We start from the raw sequence: 20,136 nt of genomic DNA, 5'->3' as shown, positions 1-20,136 counted from the left end.
GAACGCAAAAGATTTTCCGGCGTTCGAACACCTTGCCCACTGACGGCTCTTCTATATTACTCTCTGAGCACGAACTCAACACCTCTATGATACACAAGGGCTGGGAGGGGGCTATATACGCGCGCCCACAGGCGCCTCGCCGCGCCCATGCTCCTACTCGCCGCGCCCACGCTCCCCCGCTCATACACCCACCGTGCTCGGACGCGGACGACGCGGCCCACTATCAGTGCTGGCAACGCGCTCTTCCCTGTTCTCTCGCTGACAGACTCACGCACGCACGCTCGCCTAGACTCAAGCACACGCCCCTCGGGCACACACGTACGAACCTAAGCCCCGCCACGGACTGGACTCAACACGTCCGGCGCACACACACGTGTGCACGCGAACGAGCCCGCCGTGGCTTATTACCCAACATTAAACAGGCGCACGGTAGCACGGCACGTTAAAAACTTTTTACCACGTCAAAATAGCATTTTAGCGGGCGAAGTAGGGTGGTTGCTTTTCCAGACGCTGCAAATTTAATGCGCCGCTGTAGCGCTTTCCGTGTTGCGGTAAAATCCAGTCCGCGCGCTCAGCCACCACTTGGAAAAATATAGAACAACGAAAACATTAAAATTTAAAGTTAAATTCATAACGGAACCACAACGAAGTTCATACGATGCTAAATAAAAATAATGGAACCACAAACTAGAATACTCCTCGTCCTCCTTAGTGATGTAGTCCGATGACGTAAACGCATGAGCCACCGAGGATCTTCATCGTCCGGAGTCAATGCTCCCGGGTTGTTCATCTGGGCTTCCACCAATTCCTTCCGCGCACGCTTGTCCACCTGATGCGCAGCGCGCTCTACCTCCTATGCGCTCAGATCTCATTCTCGAAGACGACATCCCGCGGCAAGTGCTCGTGCGAAGGCGCCATGGCGTTCTCGTCCGCCTCGGCGATAAGGAGGCGGAGCTCCCTCTTCCGCTGGAGCTGGTGATCATCGTTGGTGATTAGACGCGGGGAGGCGCGAGATCTTGCGCCTGCTGGTGTGTCCACACGTCGAGGAAGTTCATCTACGATCGAGGCCGGCAGAGGAGACATGCCGCCGTGTCGTACGCGGGGATGGCCTCGTTGGCGGTTTTGAAGGTTCTGAGCCCGAGGCGTGTATGGATGGAGCAGATCTCCGTGTAATACACGTCGGATGGGCGGAGGAGGACGTTGCGGTAGCCCGAGCTGCTACGATGGCACGACGGCATGGCGGGCTGCTGAAAGAGGCAGGGGAGAAGGCACGGGGGCGTAAGACGCGGGAAGAAGGCGTGGGAGAGATTTCTGGCGGTTGGCGAGCGAGAAGGCGCACAGCCTTTATAACGCCCGCTGGGCATCATGAGCTGTGATAGGTTTTTTCGCGCGCCTTGGAGCGTGCCGCATGGCCTCTCGCGCTCCAAAGTGGCCGTTTTTCCCGCGCACAACTTTTTTGGCCCGCCTGTTGATCCTCTTATATACATATATATCAGGAGCATTGCGAGTGAGAAGGGGGAGGAAATTTAAAGAACCGGACTGGAGATGCGGAACCAGCCGCCCATAGTGAAGGAGAAGTAGGGCGTTGGGTAGAAATTTTGCAAAAAAATAAAATAAAATTGGACTACTAGTATACAGTTAAGTAGTAGAATAGAAACCCTCATTGGACAAATAAGAATCTCGTTGCAGGTTCGAATCCCATCTCGTTTTTTTTTTTTTGGGTTAAATACATGGACATACAATGGAATTAAAAAAAAGGCTCGGATATACAGCGGAATTAAAAAATCACGCACCAACGACATGGGTTCTCAAAACCTTGCAGTCCAAGCATGTTGGTAATTTCTATCTCCGAGAATTCAGAAGATTAACTTGGCACTTTCTTCACCCTTAAACTGCATGCAAGCAAGTGCTTTCTAAGAGCGCGAAGGCAACCAGCGAGTATTATGCTGGTCAAGGTGCAGTTTAAAGCTTCAGAATGTAATTCTTTGAACATAGATGGAGTAACAAGAGAGCATTGTGTTGTTGGAGTTAAACCCGACATGGGCTCTTCCGTATATGCGTACGCAAGTGTCCGGTTAGGATACAAGACCATCACCGAGTAGGATTGTATTAGTTGACAGGTTAGCTTCTACTATATAATTCTATGTACCCTCAAATCAGATCAAAGTAATAGAGAATCAGGACCGACACGCTCCTGTAGCCATAAGCTCTGGTGCCCTCGCGTATTCCGGTGTGTGTGTGTGATCAAAGCTGCCGGTGGCTGGATTTTTCCTTTGTGCGTTGTGCTGGTTACATAGCTAGTTACGTACGCGAGGAATCCATCAACCAGGCTGCCTGCTTGCTTCGTGTATGTGTGCACACCGTCAGCGTCTACGTCTACGTCTCCGACACAAACCGATTAGCTCGAAAAGTACTCGAGCTACTCTCATACCCGTGTATCGTTAGAAAGTACACGGCGGATTGCAGAGGCGAGGTCGGGCCTGTGCTAACAATTGGTATCTAGAGCGAGGTTGATCTTCTAGTAACGGAAGATCATGTCGGAGGACGACAAGGCCAAGCAGCTGGCGGCGTACTCCGGTGCGGCTAAAGTATTTGCTGCTCCGACGAGTTCGTCGTACGCACAATTTGACCGCGAGAACTTCGGGGTCTGGAAGGCCCCGATGGAGTGTGGTCTCCGCGCCAACGTGTTGTGGGACGCAGTCGATCCAGGAGGCGACGCTTTCAAGAAGGAGGGAGCTGAGCATCGGAAGGATCGGCAGGCGGCGTCGGCGATTTATTCGGTGATGCCGATAGATGCCCTTCAACACGTGATCGCCAAAGAAACGGCGAAGGAGGTGTGGGATACCTTGGAGCTCATGTTCGAGGGACACGACCGCGTCAAGCAAGCCAATCTCCAAACTCTCTTAAGGAACTATGAGACTTTGGTCATGGGCGACAATGAGTCCGTGGACGCGTTTGCTTCACGAGTAGCTACTCTCGTCAATCGGATCCGCGCACTTGGAGAGAATCTAACGGAGGCCTCGGTTGTCCGTCGGTTCTTGCGTGCGGCTCCTCCCCGGTACCTGCAAATTGTCACGGCGATCGAGCAGTGCGTCGATCTCGCGACCCTCTCCATGGATGATCTCGTCGGACGCTACAAGGCTCACGACAAGCGTATGCGGTACAGTCTTGGGGACGGGAGGAACGATGAGCTTGTCATGCTCACGCGGGCTCAGTGGCAGGCGCTGGACTCAAGGAGAGAAGGTGAGGGCTCTAGCAGTTACGCTCGCCAAGATCGTGTGCCAAACGAACAAAGTCAGAAGAATGCCAGTGATGGCGTTCCGAAGAAGAAGAAGAAGTTCGACAAGCGCAAGATCAAGTGTCACAACTGTGGCATAATGGGGCACTTCAAGTCGGAGTGCAAGAATCCCCCGAAGGAGAAGGCGCTCATGGCCCAGCAAGGAGATGAAGGTGATATGATGTTGATGTGTGAACTCGTGGACGAGGAGGATCCAGTTCTTCAAGTGTCGGCTAAAGAAATTGCCGCACTCCATGAAGAAAAAGTTTGTTCTCAACATCATGGTTCAGAAACCCGTATCGATGCTACGGATGCGGGGGGTGAATCCGAAACTTACACCAATGCTACGGGTGTGAGTGCTATCTTTGCTGGAGCGAAGGAAGCGCTCATTGCATGTGCTCGGCCATGGAGAAGCAGCCTTGTTACAAACATGAGGGGTGATTCCAAAATTCGTGTCGAAGCTACTGAAGCAATGCATAAGTCTGAAATTTGTGTCGATGCTACGGACACGAATGTCACTTCGGCGTACGTGGCGCCTGAAGACCACGAATCAAAGTATGCTGATGCAAAAGTAGGCACGTGTGCACCAGCCTTGTCATGTTGTCCAGTAACAGACAAAGACATGGTGTCAGAAGTACACTACACACCTGTGATGGTGCCGGAAAACCATAGCACACGACGAGCTATGCCGTTCGGACCTGATGAGAATCACGGCGTGTTAGAGGATGGCAAAGCGAAGGAAAAAAGATCCACTCCCGGCTGTGGCTGTGGAGATTCCAGATTTTGGACCGCGAATACACGAACGAGGAGCCGTCTGGTCTGCTACGGTCGCTCGGCCAGAAGACCCGAAGCTGGTTGTCCCGATCAGCAGCAAAGGAGGTGGACTAGGCTGTAGTATCCTACGTAGTAGTAGCAGTACGTCTTCAGCAATAGGGCATGGAGCAGGACGTGGTGGATTTGTTCCATCACATGAAGAAGCTCTACAAGTAGTTCATATGGCTGGAGGGAGCACATGCAACGCAACAAGTGATCCAAATGAAGGGTCAGGGATACTAGGAAGCCTAGTTCGGGCTAGAATTTTTACTTCGCCAAAAGAAACGCGCGCAGCAGAAATTTTCATCTCGCCTCTGACAGTAATGGAGGAAAGGACACCACCACCTGTATCCATAAAGCTACAGCCGGTGTTTCATCCATATCCGGAGGATACTCTTCGGACGATTGATCCGGTAAAGATCAAAGGAAGTGGGCGAAGGTGTCTAGCAATTGCCGAGAAACCGGCAGATTTTGAAGACGCAACAACGAAGGAGTGTTGGCGTCATGCTATGAAAGAAGAGTTGGGGTCGATCCACGACAACAATGCATGGGAGCTTGTGGATCTTCCCAACAATGAAAAAACCATGGAGCTCAAGTGGGAATTTACGATCAAGAAAGAACCTGAAGGAAATTATGTGAAGCACAAGGCAAAGCTAGTGGCCAAAGAGTACATGCAAGATGAAGGTATGGACTTTGAAAATGTGTTCGATCCCGTTGCGCGGATGGAATCGGTCAGATTACTCATCGCTCTCGCGGCTCAAGAATCATGGACGACACATCGCATGGATGTAAAATCCATGTTTTTGGACGGTGAGATCGAAGGTGTGTGTGTGAATCAGCCACCGAGCTTCATCGAAGAGGGAGAAGAGCACAAGTTATCGAAGCTACACAAAGTTTTGTATGGGCGACGGCAAGACCTTCGGAAGTGGAAAATTAAACTTGATCAGACTATGATTTCTCTTGGATTTGAGAAAGCCCCACTAGAGCATACAATGTACAAGAGAGGTGAAGGAAGTGATCGTCTACTAGTTGGCATCTACGACGATGATCTATTGATTACTGGAGCAGATGAAGAGGTGATTGCAAAGTTCAAGCTACAAATGAAGGAGCTATTCAAGATGGATGATCTAGATCTTTTGAGTTTCTACCTCGGGTCAGAGGTACATCAAAAGTCGGAAGAGGTCACACTATGCCAAGACGCATATGCAAGAAAGATACTTGAAAGTTGTAGCATGAAAGATTGCAATCCAATTAATGCTTCAATGAAACCTCGTCTTGAACTGAGCAAGAAGGAAATGGTGAAACTACTCACCTACCGTGATAGTGAGAAGGAAAGAATTGCTGACAGCCGTAAGAGTACCTCGGACGTGGCATATTTCCTTGGTGGAAGCGTAGTAAGCTGGCTATCACGAAAGCAGAAAATGATGGCATCGACTTCAAGTGAAGCAGAGTGTCAAGGTGTGTGGCAAAGGCTGCACGGTGATCTCATGGATCGAGATCCAAAACAAGTGGTGCTCAAAGTTGACAGTGGATCTATGTTTTTTCTACGCGATGATTCAGTGCGGCGTGATAGGAGCAAGCACATTGATACGATGTATCATTACATGAAGGGCTGCGTGGAAGAAGAGAAGACGGGGTCAACTACAATTGCACTGATGATCAGTTGACGGACATCCTGACCAAGGCTTTGGATCCTTCAAGATGCGAAGAAGGATCGACGTCGGAGCTGTGACGTAACGATGTCGTGTTTAGGAGGGTGATTGTTGGAGTTAAACCCGACATGGGCTCTTCCGTATATGCGTACGCAAGTGTCCGGTTAGGATACAAGACCATCACCGAGTAGGATTGTATTAGTTGGCAGGTTAGCTTCTACTATATAATTCTATGTACCCCTTGTAACTCAAATCAGATCAAAGTAATAGAGAATCAGGAACGACACGCTCCTGTAGCCATAAGCTCTGGTGCCCTTGCGTATTTCGGTGTGTGCGCGATCAAAGCTGCCGGCGGCTGGATTTTTTCTTTGTGCGTTGTGCTGGTTACATAGCTAGTTACGTACGCGAGGAATCCATCAACCAGGCTGCCTGCTTGCTTCGTGTATGTGTGCACACCGTCAGCGTCTACGTCTACGTCTCCGACACAAACCGATTAATTCGGAAAGTACTCGAGCTACTCTAGTACGCGTGTATCGTTAGAAAGTACACGGCGGATTGCAGCGGCGAGGTCGGGCCTGTGCTAACATGTGTTCCACGGGATCAGGTCTCTTATTGGCATTGTCCTGAATCAAAGGGCGAAAGACCATCTCCACGAGGAGCCGCTGAGAGGCCAGCAGACAGAGTCACCTCATCTGCCTGAACTGCAAGACATATCATCTCCCTGAAGTAACGAGCTGAAACCTATCGTGGAACTTCCAGACGGATCATCTCCCACTACGGCATCCTCCAGAATAGTGTCCTAAGAGCAGAAACGCCAGCACTTCGCGTACATGTCCACAAGAGCATTCTAAAGGTTCAGGTCAGTGTGAGGCGTATCTTCGCAGCAGTGGGTAGTGCCCTCCGAAGCTCCAGTTCACCAGCACGCGATGCCCCTGACAGCATGACGATCGGGTCGAACACCTTGAGCATGCTGCTGGCCATCCGCCAGAAGTAAACCACGGGGCCGTCGAGACGGCAAGCCCATGGCAGAGCACCGAAAACGGCGTTCCACAGGATGAATAATACAGCATGTCTCATCTGGGCGCCCCCTGTGTTTTCCGATACCTCTCACTCTCATCGTGCGTATGTACAGTCTCGACTCCATTCGTGTTACATTTGCGGGCCCTTAGACAAAGGCTAGTGATGCTTACGACTACAGATGAGAAAGGCTGACGACCACATTAGATATTCATGGACACCCAAATAATATTTTCTTTTTTTCGAGTGAACTGGTTTACCGATTTAGGTCAGAAACCATTAATTCTTGGCATAATCTTTCGCAGAAAAGCTGATGTGGATAATTTAACCATGATTATGACATGTGGGTCCCACAAAAGCTGATGTGGCATAACCGTTGGTTCCTGGTATTTTTTGCATAGGCACCCTTGAGGAAAAAAATCCAAAACGCAATCAGCTCCTGCCAAGCCATGCACATAATGGACGACGTATTGACGCTAATGGGATCTCGTCGGCGGCGATGGACACCAGGAGGGCGCAGGGGGCGGCGCATGGCCGTTTGCCAGTGGTGTCGTGTCCGCAAGTTACACAAACCATACTGTCAAATTCTTACGTGAAAGGAACTTTCAATGATATAATTTTTATATTATACATTTCGTATAATATTAATTTGATCAATAGCCAAACACAGTCTTAGAAAATGCAGTAGGCCCTATATATATTGATGAAGAGAGTATTACTTGTCTTATACTCAAAGCCTATATCCCCTCGTGTATTCTATATATACCCTATATGAGGGTCCTATTAATACAACATAATATTCAGTCATTTCATAATTTCCACCTCTATCCCCTTAAATTGGCGCCAGAGCGGCGTGCCTCGTCGGTGCTGACGGCAACTAGTCTGTGAGTAGATGACCTTGCTCCGTCGAACATTGCGGTGTTTTCATAGTTCCCAACCAGTGAGGATCGCGAGGGAGGCAAGACCCTTCCGAAGCTTGGAGGGGAAAGTTCCATGATCGGATTGGCCTCAGCCCACCAATGGAAGAAGCTCAACGTCCCATCAGGTCGGATGACACTTAGGAGCCTCCAAGATAGGATTTCGTGCTTAGTGATCTTGGTGAATATGCAGTCCAGGAGATGGTGCTCTAAAAGCATCTCAAACAGCCGCGTTATATAAACAGCCTGCTGAAAAAGTAATGCTTTTTGCGCAGGGGCGACCACTTCGGGCGCTCGAGGGGAGGCGCAAAAACCGCACGCGTGGTATAAGTGATTCAACGCGCGGGACGAAACGGCATCGTGCGCCGTTTATTTCGTGCGCCCGCCACCGCAAGCTACACACTCGAGCGTCCGCGCCGCACCTTCTCCTACCTCACCGCTTTCGCCCGCCTCGCCGCCGACGGCTTTTCCCGATAGACGGCCGCGTCAACATCCCCCTAACCCCTTCCTACGCCCGCGACCCCCCGCCACCTCCGCCGTCGGCGCAAACCCTAGCACGGGGAGCTCTGGCTTCGTCTTCGCCGGTGCTCCTCCAACTATCGGTCTCGCGCGCGGCCTTTTCATGGCGCCGCGGACGACCTCTGCAGCGGGTGGCGTCGCGTCGGCCCCCGCCGTGAAGCCCCGCGCCCCCTTCTCAAAGCTCCCAAATGCGGCGGTGGCGAAGAAGGGTATTATGTCCGGGAAGAAGAATAAGGCGGTGGCGAAGAAGGGTATGGTGTCCGGGAAGAAGAACAAGGCGGCGGAGGGCTCCTCTAGACGGCCGAAGAAGAGACTTGCAGGGCGGTCGATGAAATTCCCCCAAGGTAAAATTTTGCCCACTTTTTGTTTGATTTTGTTTTTTGAATGGATACATATGGATAGCTTATTTATTTATTTTGTACATACTTTGTAGTTTTAATGATGATACATATATGTCAACTATGGGTGTTGGCTCCAACAATTCTCATTGGTCTCAAACCAATGAGGTGCATTTCGATGATCATGAGTTTGAGGTGGACGAGGATGGTGAGGTTATCGTTGGTTCACTGAAAGGAAGAGCGGGCAACTACGCCATGGACGAAGACGTCTTGCTATGCAATAGATGGTTGTAAGTGTCTAGGGATGCCACCGTTCGAGGGGACCAGTGTAGAGATGCATATTGGATCCGGATGAAGGAGCGCTTTGATTTGCACAACAAAACTGGAACTGACAGCAGAAAAAGATCTCTTGACTCCCGATGGTCGACAATCAACAGAGATTGTCAAAGGTGGGCAGACGCACTTAAGGCGGTTGACACGTTAAACCCAAGTGACACTAATGATAGATATAGGGTAAGCTCCATTTGTTTCACTATTCTTCCATGTTCATGCTTCTTCTTTGATGTTTGAAGTGCTAACTTGTTCTTTTGTTTGTAGCTCACTATTGCACAAAACTTATTTCAAGGAGAGGAGAAGAACACCAAGAAAAGGAAGATGAAGAAAGGGAGTCACTACTAGGAAAAGACTTGCTAATGGCGCACCTATTTTTGCTACTAATGGCGCACTATAGGTGCGCCACTAGCATCACGCCATTAGATTTTTTTACTAATGGCGCACCACAAGTGCGTCATTAGTATTTGATATACTAATGGCGCATCAGGTAGTGCACCATTAGTATTGCTCAAGGTGCGCCATTAGTATTGCTCCCAGGTGCGCCATTAGTATGCCTCCCAGGTGCGCCATTAGTATTCCTTTCAGGTGCGCCATTAGTATGCCTCCCTAGTGCGCCATTAGTATGCCTCCAAGGTGCGCCATTAGTATGCCTCCCAGGTGCGCCATTAGTATAGCCCATGGTGCTCCATTAGTATCTGGTATTCTAGCATATATATGTTTTTTTTAAAACCACAAATTCAACAACACATAACATATATATCAAATATATAATACATAATATGTGCCCAATAGTTTTACTGATCCACAACACATAACATATATGCAAAGTTGCATAACAAATTTCATGATCCATATATCAAAACTCCATAGCATCCATACATCCAAAATTCCATAGCATCCATATATACATATAGTTCCATAGCATCCATACATACATAGCTCCATAGCAACAACGATACTTTGCGGGCATTAGTAAGTAATATTTGGCACTAAAACAAATGCCTTCATGTTCATATCATAGTCCAAAGAGCATCCGCGTGGCAATGGGTGGGTTCATCCTCCTGGTTGTAATCACCGTCGACGTCCTCGTCCTCCCGTCGTCGTCCTACTGCAATGTAAATAAATAGCAACACCAGAAAATCACAAAGTAATGACATTTTTTACAAGGTACAGAGCAATGACTGATACGATCAAATATCAATAAACATGAGCAGAGTCAAGTATGCATGCCAATGTCATTAGCAAAGTACAGAGTAATGACTGACATAATCAAAATGTCAACAAACATCAGCAGAGTCAAGTATGCATGCAAATGATATTTTCAGGGTGATCAGATCAAAGAAAATAGTCATACAAATACTGAATATTCTCTGTTGATGATTTTGTTTTATTTTGCGGGATAAGTAACCACCGGTATAGTAAAAATATCAGTATACATCGGAGAGACCTGCATCTAACATGCACAAGTGGAGGAAATGCACTATTCTGAATCCACTCCATTCGCAAAAAAGAGGGGAAGGAAAAGATAGTACTCCATAAGAAGGAATCAAAGATGATAACAGGCAAGGCAATCCTGATGATATAAACATACATACAGGTGAGACGCCCATTAGAAAATAGCCATACAAGTGGGGACAATCATGTATTCACAAACATTATCGGGCCTGACATAGACTGTAGACTGTTGGGCAACCCTGGGCATTATCGGGCCTGACATAGACTATAGACTGCAAATGATCCATGCTGGTAGAGCTGATTGGAACATGCCAATGTTTATGGATGTGTTCGCAGTTTCCACTTGGGGGATTTGGAAAGAGCGAAATGATAAATTGTTCAGAGGGATCCCACCATCGCATGGCTCCTGCTGTAGGTGGATCTGGGAATAAGTGGGATTAGTGGGTTCATCCCACTTAAATTGATTAATTGGGCTCCCACTGGACAGAGAAAAAAATAAGTGGGCTAACCCTATTTGCCCACTGGAGTCCCACCTATCCACCAACCCCATCCACAAGCCTTCCAGCCTACGCAGGAGGTGTCGCGGCGTCGCGGCTGTGCCTCACTGTCCATACAGGGGACATTGGATTTGTTGCTGCTCCAAGCAGCATCATTAAGGGGTTTGTTTCTGCGTTTTTTTGCTACAAGTAGTCTATCTTGAGAGAGGCTTTTTTTGCTGCAAGTAGTCTATATTAAGGAAGCAGCAACAGGTAGTCCATACAGGGGGTATATTAAGGAAGCAGCAGCAGGTAGTCTATATTAAGGAAGCAGCAACAGGTAGTCCATACAGTAGTCTATATTAAGGAAGCAGCTATAGTGATTCAGATATGCTACATGATTCTGTTTCTTGTAGTTATAGTTATATTTCTGTTTTATAAGTGGTTTTCTATAGATTTATTATTCTACCATCTTATAGATTTATTATTCTACCATCTTATGAAATTTTCTATAGATTTCCAGTTTCCTTCCTATGCAATTACATACTACATTTAAAAAGTGGGAACCCACTTGATCCCACTTAACCCACTTAAATCACTTCTCCCAAAGAGTCTTAATATTAGCATTCCGCAAGCTGCTCAAATGCAAGTCAAAGACCATCTTGAAGCGAGGCCAGAGTGACATGTTAACCTGCCCATTGTGCAACATGAAAGATGATTCAGCCTAATTTTGGAATGTGGAACAGAAGACAGACTCTCATCCAATTTAGCATGAGCTTTCCTAATGGTAACACCCACATTGACAAAGGTAACTCTCAAGTAAAGTTGATATAGAATTTGAAGGAGTAAACAAGGAGGGAGTCAGAACAAACCTTGTCTAGGTAAGAGTCCAAACATGGAATTCGCCGCTTAAACATGATAAGCTGCACAAACATAAATTCCATTCAGATATATGTTTCGCACGGGTCATGCTAGCATGCTTTGCCAAACATTCAGTTACCAATTTACACAGGGTTGCACCACTTTATGGACTACTTGAAAGAATCTAACAACATATAGAGATTTAGATATGCTCTTGCAAATAATTTATCAGTTACTCTTTAAAGAATGAAATAAAATAAACATTACGGGGAAAGGGGGTAATTTTGGCCAGTTTCTGGTGAAAATCAGCGAGAATAATCTAGCAAAATGACAATTCTCCCTTGCTGCTTGGACTGTTTAACAGTAAATATTGGACTAGTACTAGTTTATATATTACAGGGATATCCCTCTACAGAACATGAAAGGCTGCAACCCTGCAACCGCTTTCAGAACATAAGATAAATTTTACTCCTACAACAGGAATAAAACTCTATCTAGTTATTCATTCATTCATAAGATAAAAGGAGAAATACCTGGTGCTGGTGAATTATCCGAATCATAAGCATTATTCCTATTGCATCATAGCAGTTCAGAAGTACATCATTGAAATATTCATCGACAACTTGAATTGGTCCTGAATGAAACAACTGAAACTTTCAAATCATTTGCATCCACCATAATTATGATAAAGATGGTAAGGTCAATGCTAAATTCACCAACATAGTGGCACTTTTATTATGACAAGAATAAGAATATAAGACAAGTGTTTGTTGGAGTAACTCATAAGCTCCTCAACCTTTCTAAACTATTAACTTAACATGCACACTAGCTTAATAGCTTTACTGCAAAAAAAAAGGATGTAGCCAAGAGTGGGCTTTTAAGTTTACTAGCTAAATACCCGTGTGTTGCTGTACAAGTTCTCTTAAATGCTTAAACAAATTTGTCATCCTAGCCCCTAAATTGTGCAAATAAAAAGATATCTCAAAATATACATTGAGCGAATCAACTAACCGAAAATCGTGGTGCATCTGTCTACAATAGAGTGTACGGTAATTGTGGTATGGCAGATCTCCGAAGGTGAACGGACCGTCACCAACTCAGAAATTTATAGAAGTGGAGATTTATCTAGTTTGCACTATGATAATTACAAAGCATCTCAACCAGAATAAACCCATATATCAACAAGTCGTACACTCATATAATCCAGAATAGTACAACCAACTAAATAAAAGCATGCCTATCAGTTTTTGTCTTAGCATGCATTACTGTCTTATGCTGACACTGGGATTTTTCAGGAAAACAGACAATAGCAAAGCAAACAAGGGGAGTTTTTAGTGCAAATAGATCTTTGGGTGCTAAAGTTACAACTGACACCTGGGTAGGTTGTTTAAACCTATGGATGGGTCAGATACAATGGGCAAGATGAGGGACATGGGCGTACCTCTCGGGGCCCGTAGACGGCGGCGATGACCCTGGTGTTGCCCATCTCGAAGAGCGCCGAGCCGTCGGCCCTGGAGACGACGCCGACCTCGCCCTTGAGCTGCCGCATCTGCGAGACGCCGGCCGCGAAGAATCAGAGCCAGCCTAGTTGGAACCGGACGAAGGCGAGAGGGAGGGAGCGGGAGCTCACCTCGTTGGGGCGGCGCCCGTCGACGCGGAATTTGCCGGCGGGGAGGTGGCGCCGCTGCACGTGGGGGGCTCCGGCTTCGGCTCCGCTCCGGTGGTTGGGTGCGTGGCTCTGGGCCTCGGGGTCCCTTCCCGTTGATGGCGACCTCGCGGCCGTTGTAGCGGCCAGAGTAGACGCGGCTGTGGCGGCCGGAGGCGAAGCGGGCCCGGATCTCGAGCCCTGCGTGGGAGCGGCGGCGGGTATTGTAAGGGCGCGGCGGCGGGAGGGAGGGAAGGAGGGAGCCATGCGCGCGGTGCAGAGCGTGGGAGCGGCAACACGGGGGAGGGGGTGGGGTGTGGAGAGAGAGAGAGTGGGCACGGGAGAGAGAGTGGCCTCGGAGGGGGTGGGGGGTAAAAAAAATTAATTTTTTTTATTGTAGTGGCGCACCACCTGCAAAATGCGCCATTAGTAACCCTGGTTACTAAAGGCGCACCTCCTCTGATGCGCCATTAGTAGTTCTGCAAAAAAAATAGTAATGGCGCACCAGCAACAGATGCGCCATTAGTAACACTGGTTACTAATGGCGCACTAGCTGTGGTGCGCCATTAGTAGTTTGCAAAAAAAACAAAAAAAAAATTATAGTTGTGGCGCACTACTAACAGATGCGCCATTAGTAAGCAGGTTACTAATGGCGCACCAGCTTCTGGTGCGCCATTAGTAGTTCTGCAAAAAAGATAAAAATAAAAAAAATATAGTAGTGGCGCACCGAGAGTGTGGTGCGCCATTATTATCTACCACACTAATGGCACACCTCACATGGTGCGCCATTACTATATAGTAGTGGCGCACTGCTTGTGTGGTGCACCATTAGTATCTATATCATCTATAGCCCTTTTCCTAGAAGTGAGTCAGGCCATTTACCTTGCCCCATTGCTATGATGAGTTGAATGATGATGAGAAATGAAAGCCCCGTGAAGGTGTCAATGAGGAGACCAACTAACACAAGCAAACTAATGATTTGGATGATGATGAGGAGGAGCCATCAAGTGATGACAGTAAGAGAAGCTCTACACCAAACTCGGTTGCCTACTCCAAGCCAAAAAGATCAAATGAAGGCAAGAAAGACGCAAAAGAAAAGAAGAAGAGGAAAGGAGATGATGAGCTAACAATTGACATGGATGCTATTGTGAACGCAAGGAAGGAAGCTAACGAGCACTAGTGGGGACGGGTCCTTTAGCCCCGGCCCGTAAGGTGCTTTAGTCCCAGTTCACCAACCGCGACTAAAGGGGCGGAACTAAAGGCCTAACCTTTAGTCCCGGACCTGTTACAAGCCGGGACTAAAGGTGCTCCACGTGGGCGCCTTGTAGCGCCCCAGGGGCAGGACCTTTAGTCCCGGTTCGTTACACGGACCGGGACTAAAGAGTTTCAGATTTTGCTTATTTTTTGGTTTTTTTAATGAAATTATTTTTGGGTTTTAGGGTTTTAGGGTTTAGGTGTTCGGGAGATTAACGTGATGCCTCGTTTGGTGTTCGGGAATTAGTTTTCATATAATTTAAATAGAAATAATTATGCATATATATATAAGATTAACTTATCTTACAAGCGAGCATATATATACAATTATATTGAGATCTGAATTATCGGGACTAGAGCCCGTCTATTCGATTACATGGACGAACATCACTAATGACCCCTAGCTACATTAAATCGTCATTTGTCATCTATAGCTTCCGTCCTGAGAAAGGTCGCAAGCTCCTCTTCAACAGCAATCGCGCGTTGCTCTGGTAGGACCTTCGTCCTCATGGTCGTGTACTATATAAGAAGAGGAGATGAATATGAATATCAATCATGATAACAAAGAATGACGGGTAAAAATAGAGGTGTGAATGTTCATTGCTTACGTCGAATCTGTGATCCTTGTGCTCAGAGGTAAACGTGCGAATGGTCTCGCAAACATAGTATCCGCATAGATGCGTCCCCCGTGGCTGCTGGTCGCACTTTATGAGAATAGAATATATATAATCAAAATAATAATCTAGCATCATAAATGTATTGAAAATAGAAGTATATCATACTACTACTTACCTGAGCCGCTCTAAAGGTCAGCTTCTGAGGCTCGATACCGGGAGTCACGCACTTGAACCGCTTCCAAACCCTGCCCGACAAGGATAATGATTTGCTAAGTTTTTCATTAATTGATATATCAGAAAATCATCGAAAGAGACCGATAGAGCGCAAGAATGATTGAAATTACCCTTGGAGCATGTCCTGCAGGCTTTGGAACTGTTCCAAGGGTCTCGATAATGGGTCGAAGGCATCAACTCTTCCCTTATCAATTTGAATGTCCAACAGAATCCAATGAGAGCTGCACATGTATATATATATATATATATATATATGTGTGTGTGTGTGTGTGTGTGTGTGTGTGTGTGTGTGAGTAACTTATCAATTACACTTATAAGTGAATGGACACAACAGAGTAAAGACCCTCACCTGAAGTTGTATGGAAACAGTATGTGGTCACAGAAATTTTGATCTCTTAGAAACCTTAGAAGGTTTTCCTCCGTCTCCTTGGGTTTATCAGTTAGCGTCGCTATATGTATTTTATCTGGGTCAATAAAACCAATATTTAGGATGTTCTTACTTTTACAATCCAGAATCTTCATTCTGCATAATAGAGTACAAGTTATATATAGACAATGAATTGAAATAACTAAACAAGATATATGTAGACAACGAATTGAAAAACTTACAGACAATAGCAACTCATAAGCGATTTGTCGAGGGCGTCGCCATTGTACATCTGGAAGAGTTCATCAAAGTCGATATGGATTTCTTCGGGGCGGCCGTAGTACTCCCGTGGGACACTCACCACGATCATCGTTCTCCCATTCTTTGATTCACTTAAGTACCATGTATGCAAGTAACGCATATTTGTTGGGAGATCATCTTTGCTGACGAAAGGCTCTCCCATGACAAACTGTGGCTTAGGGGCTACCACAGCCTTGGGTAACCTGTCGTCTTGGGAAGCCAGAACATCTTCAACCGAGACACCCCATTCAGTCGCCCACTTCTTTGCTAATTCAAAATCTTGCCCCTGCACCGGAGGGGGAACATTCTCGGTTAACACCTTGAGGGGTGGGATCGACTATTTGGCCTGTTGTCCAAGCTGAGGAACGTCTGATTTTTTTCTTGCTTGTAGTTGAACTTGATTTGCTCCCACTTGCACTTGCACGTGATCTGCTCTTTTTCACTTCCTTCTGCAATGTGCGTGTATAGTCATTAGGCTTATGGTGTAAGTCATACTATGATGGAAGGGTCGTGAAGTATTTTGCAAATGCTATTTGCTTCTCGGTGTATTTCGGGCGGGGCTCGGGTTCCTTCTTTTTCATCTGCGCATCATGATGTTCCTTTGCTATCCTGGCGTTTTCCTCGGGGGTACGATCATAAGGTCTGATAGGAAGATTAGCATGAGGTACCTTTGGGAGGGGCGACCGTTTGCGCTTTGGGGGGCTCCGTCGCTTAGAAATCGTCAGCGGAGCGTTCTTGGTGGCACGCTTCCGCTCAGTATCCTGTGCGGGCGGCGGCCGAGACGGACGACCCAAGTACGGAGGCGGTGATCGAGATGGACTCGTGTTGTGCTGGCCGACGTCATGTGGAGGGCTTGGAGGTAATGGAGATGTAGGTGACCTGCGACGATTCGGAGGCGGTGTTGTCCTTGGGGCCGAGCCTGGAAGCTTGATGTAGTTCTTGTCCCATAGGATGACTCCACTCAGTACTTCTCCGAGTGTCCTCTCATCTTCGGGTCCAGCTATGTCGAGCTCCATATCATGAAACCCCGCCATGATTTCATCCACCCCAAGTTTAGCAAAGCCAGCTGGAATCTCACGACCATGCCAGCGTGCATCAGGGCCACAAGGTAAAGCTTGTCCGACGGCCACATTCATGGATATGTTCTTGAATTTCTGATGGAGTTCACATGATGTTGACTCCTTGATTCCATCCACGGGGTAGCCGGGACCGCCCTCTATCATTCTTTGTGCATCGTCGGGCGGGGCCTCAGATTCAGCCACGCTGCTTTTTCGCTTAGATGGGGCGTCGGTAATATCAAGTGCAGGATTTTCGTGGCGCGCTACTCCTCTAAGCTCATCAATCTGCTTCTATTTCTCGTTAATCCTGGCAAGCAACTGGTTGAACTTGTCATTCTCCTCATCCTGCTGCCGCTTCTTTGCTCTCTCTCAGCTTCTGTAAGTGTCCTGGTCTCTGGCAAACCCAAGCCACCACGGGTAAGAAGGACCGAAGCCTCGCGTTCGTCCTCCATGTTCGTCATTGCCGAGGACCAGTGTGAGCAAATCTTTCTCTCTATCTGCAGTGAACTTTCTTTTTCCCTCCTTAATTTCTTTCACTATCCTTTTCCAATTCTCCCTGGGTATCCTAAGACCGTCACTGCAGATGAGGTCCCCTGTTTTTTCGTCGTACGACCCACCATGCGCAAGGAACCAATTTCTTGCTCTCAATTCCCACTCATCATGGTGTGGTTCAGGTACGATGCCTTTATCTAGCCGATCTTGCTCTTTCTTATCCCACTTTGGGACGGCAGTCTCATAGCCCCCTGGCCCCAGCTTGTGGTGATATTTCTTCTTGTCGGCATTTATCTTGTTCTTTTCTGATAATGCCTGGGCATCTTCTGACTCGTTGTACTCTTGAAATGCCTTCCAGTGATTCGCCTGCTTGGCAAGATACCCCTCGAATACTGGCACTTTCTTTGTCTTCAGATAATTTTTCCATAGCTTCTTCCAGCTACGGAACAGTTCGGCCATCTTCTTTAGAGTCCACTGCTTGACTTTGGCCCTCAGTTTGTATGCGGCGTCTTCATTCTCACATTCTGGCAGGTTGAAATGTGACATGAGATCATTCCAAAGATTATCTTTGTACCTTTCGGCGACATAGTCACTATCGGCTGCCCCTTTGCGCTTGTTCCACTCCCGAACGCTGATCGGGACGTGATTCCTAACGAGAACTCCGCATTTCTTCTTGAATGTATCAACAACATTCTTAGGAAGCTTGGGTTCGCCCGTAGGCAATATCACCTCAAAGGTGTAATGCGTCCGTGCATCCAACTTTCTAGTCGGGCCTCGTTTCATAGCTTTGCTCGATGTGGAGGCCTAAGAGGGAGAAACATTCGTCAAATGAATGTATATGTATACAATATAGAGCTATCTCCAATATTTTTCACATATTACAAATGATTGTCGAACTTCATATGTATACCTCGCCGGACTTTATTATTTCTTCACCGGCTTCTCCACCGGCTTCTCCATCAGTGGAGCTATCACCTTCCCCGTCATTGGACCTATCTCCTGCCCCATCGGCTTCATCTTCGTGTCGCTCGACCTCCATTCCATATCTGCAGGGGTTTAGATATGATGATGGAGATTCAGCTGGTTCAACGTCGGGGCCGTCTTTGATTATATCTTCGAGAAGTTCTTCCTCTTCGAGGTTCCTGATATGTGGATCCATAGTTCTGCATAAAACGGATTCTCTTAACCTTTGTACCAAAAAAGAATTATTCTATCAGGAACTCCGTTCCAAAACAACTTTAGTCCCGGGTCGTGGCTCCACCCGGGACTACTAGATTTCGGCATAGTATTCAAAGTAGGAGTACTTTTCCAATTTGAGCATCCAATAAGCAAAACCAAATCGTAAAATAAAGTAGTATTCAAATTAGCATGCATTCAATTATAAGGAAATACATCATCTCTTTTGTCCGTACATCGTCAAATATTATCACTAATACTCCTCGGATACTATCATACATATAGCATCACTGATACATCTAGAACCGTATCGCCCGACGGGTATCGGCGCGGGCGGTGGACACCCAAAGAGAAGGAACCATCACAGGATCATAGCTCTAGTGACATCCCCGAAGAACCTGCCAGGTATGCTCGAACCTGCCCTCCAACGCAACCATGTAGCGACGGACGTGCTCATCCTCCTCGCTGACACGGTGACGTACCACCTCCGCGGTATCCGGAAGCCTCGGCACCCTCACTGGCCCACGCTACCGCCACCAAACAAGGATCGGGTCAACGATGGGCTGGCTCCTCACCAACCTACGCCCCCCGGAAGGTAGCACCTCCCAATACCAGCCGGGTGGAGCCCAGTCCCGGACAGGGCCCCTCTGATCAAGCAGGTGTCCTCCGCCGAGTCGACGACGAGGATGCGGGATAGGCATAGTAAAATGAACTAAAAAATAAACTAGTTCTATTAATTTTCTTGCTAAAAATAAACTATTAAAACTTAAGCATATACAATAGCAAAATTAAACTATTAACACTTAAGCATATACAATAGCAAAATTAAGCAATAATCTAAGAAACACTATTAACACTTAAGCATATACACTATACAATGTTTCCTCTTCTTGTAACCCTAAACTAATTTTTCCTCTTCTTCTATTTCTCCTCTTCTTCTACTTCTTCTACTTCTACTTCTCCTCTTCTTCTACTAATTCTCCTCTTCTCTTCTTCTACTTCTCCTCTCCTCCTCTTTTAATTTTTTCTCTTCTTCTACTTCTCCTCTTCTTCTATTTTTCCTCTTCTTCTCCTCTCCTCCTCTTCTTATTCTCCTTTTTCTTCTCTTCTTCTCCTCCTCTTCTTATTTTCCTTTTTCCTAATTGTAAATATTACTAACCATAATAATCTAGCACAAACCTAATAACAATAGGAATTAAATGACAAAAAAAATCTTTTTCTTCTTTTCTTCCCTTTTTCTTCCTTTCTTCTCCTTTTTCTTCCTTTCTTCTCCTTTTTCTTCTTTTCTTCTCCTTTTTCTTCTTTTCTTCTACTGGCCGGAGTGTTGGGGAGGAG

The 20,136-nt window shown here is 46.9% G+C and overlaps 2 long non-coding RNA genes across 2 annotated transcripts; both read right to left on the bottom strand.

The window, feature by feature from the left end:
- Positions 1-11,398: 11,398 nt before the first annotated feature.
- LOC123440881 lies at positions 11,399-12,232 on the bottom strand. The gene is made up of 3 exons (XR_006630366.1): positions 12,192-12,232; positions 11,670-11,720; positions 11,399-11,488 (listed from the first exon to the last, which is right to left on the bottom strand). It is a non-coding gene; the product is annotated as an uncharacterized LOC123440881 (long non-coding RNA).
- An 863-nt stretch (positions 12,233-13,095) lies between these two features.
- LOC123440880 lies at positions 13,096-13,319 on the bottom strand. Its single transcript, XR_006630365.1, has 2 exons — positions 13,289-13,319; positions 13,096-13,207 (listed from the first exon to the last, which is right to left on the bottom strand). It is a non-coding gene; the product is annotated as an uncharacterized LOC123440880 (long non-coding RNA).
- Positions 13,320-20,136: the final 6,817 nt, after the last annotated feature.

The sequence above is a fragment of the Hordeum vulgare genome, chromosome 3H (assembly GCF_904849725.1).
Source record: "Hordeum vulgare subsp. vulgare chromosome 3H, MorexV3_pseudomolecules_assembly, whole genome shotgun sequence".
Classification (NCBI taxonomy): domain Eukaryota; kingdom Viridiplantae; phylum Streptophyta; class Magnoliopsida; order Poales; family Poaceae; genus Hordeum; species Hordeum vulgare.
This window is presented reverse-complemented; position numbering and strand designations above follow the sequence as displayed.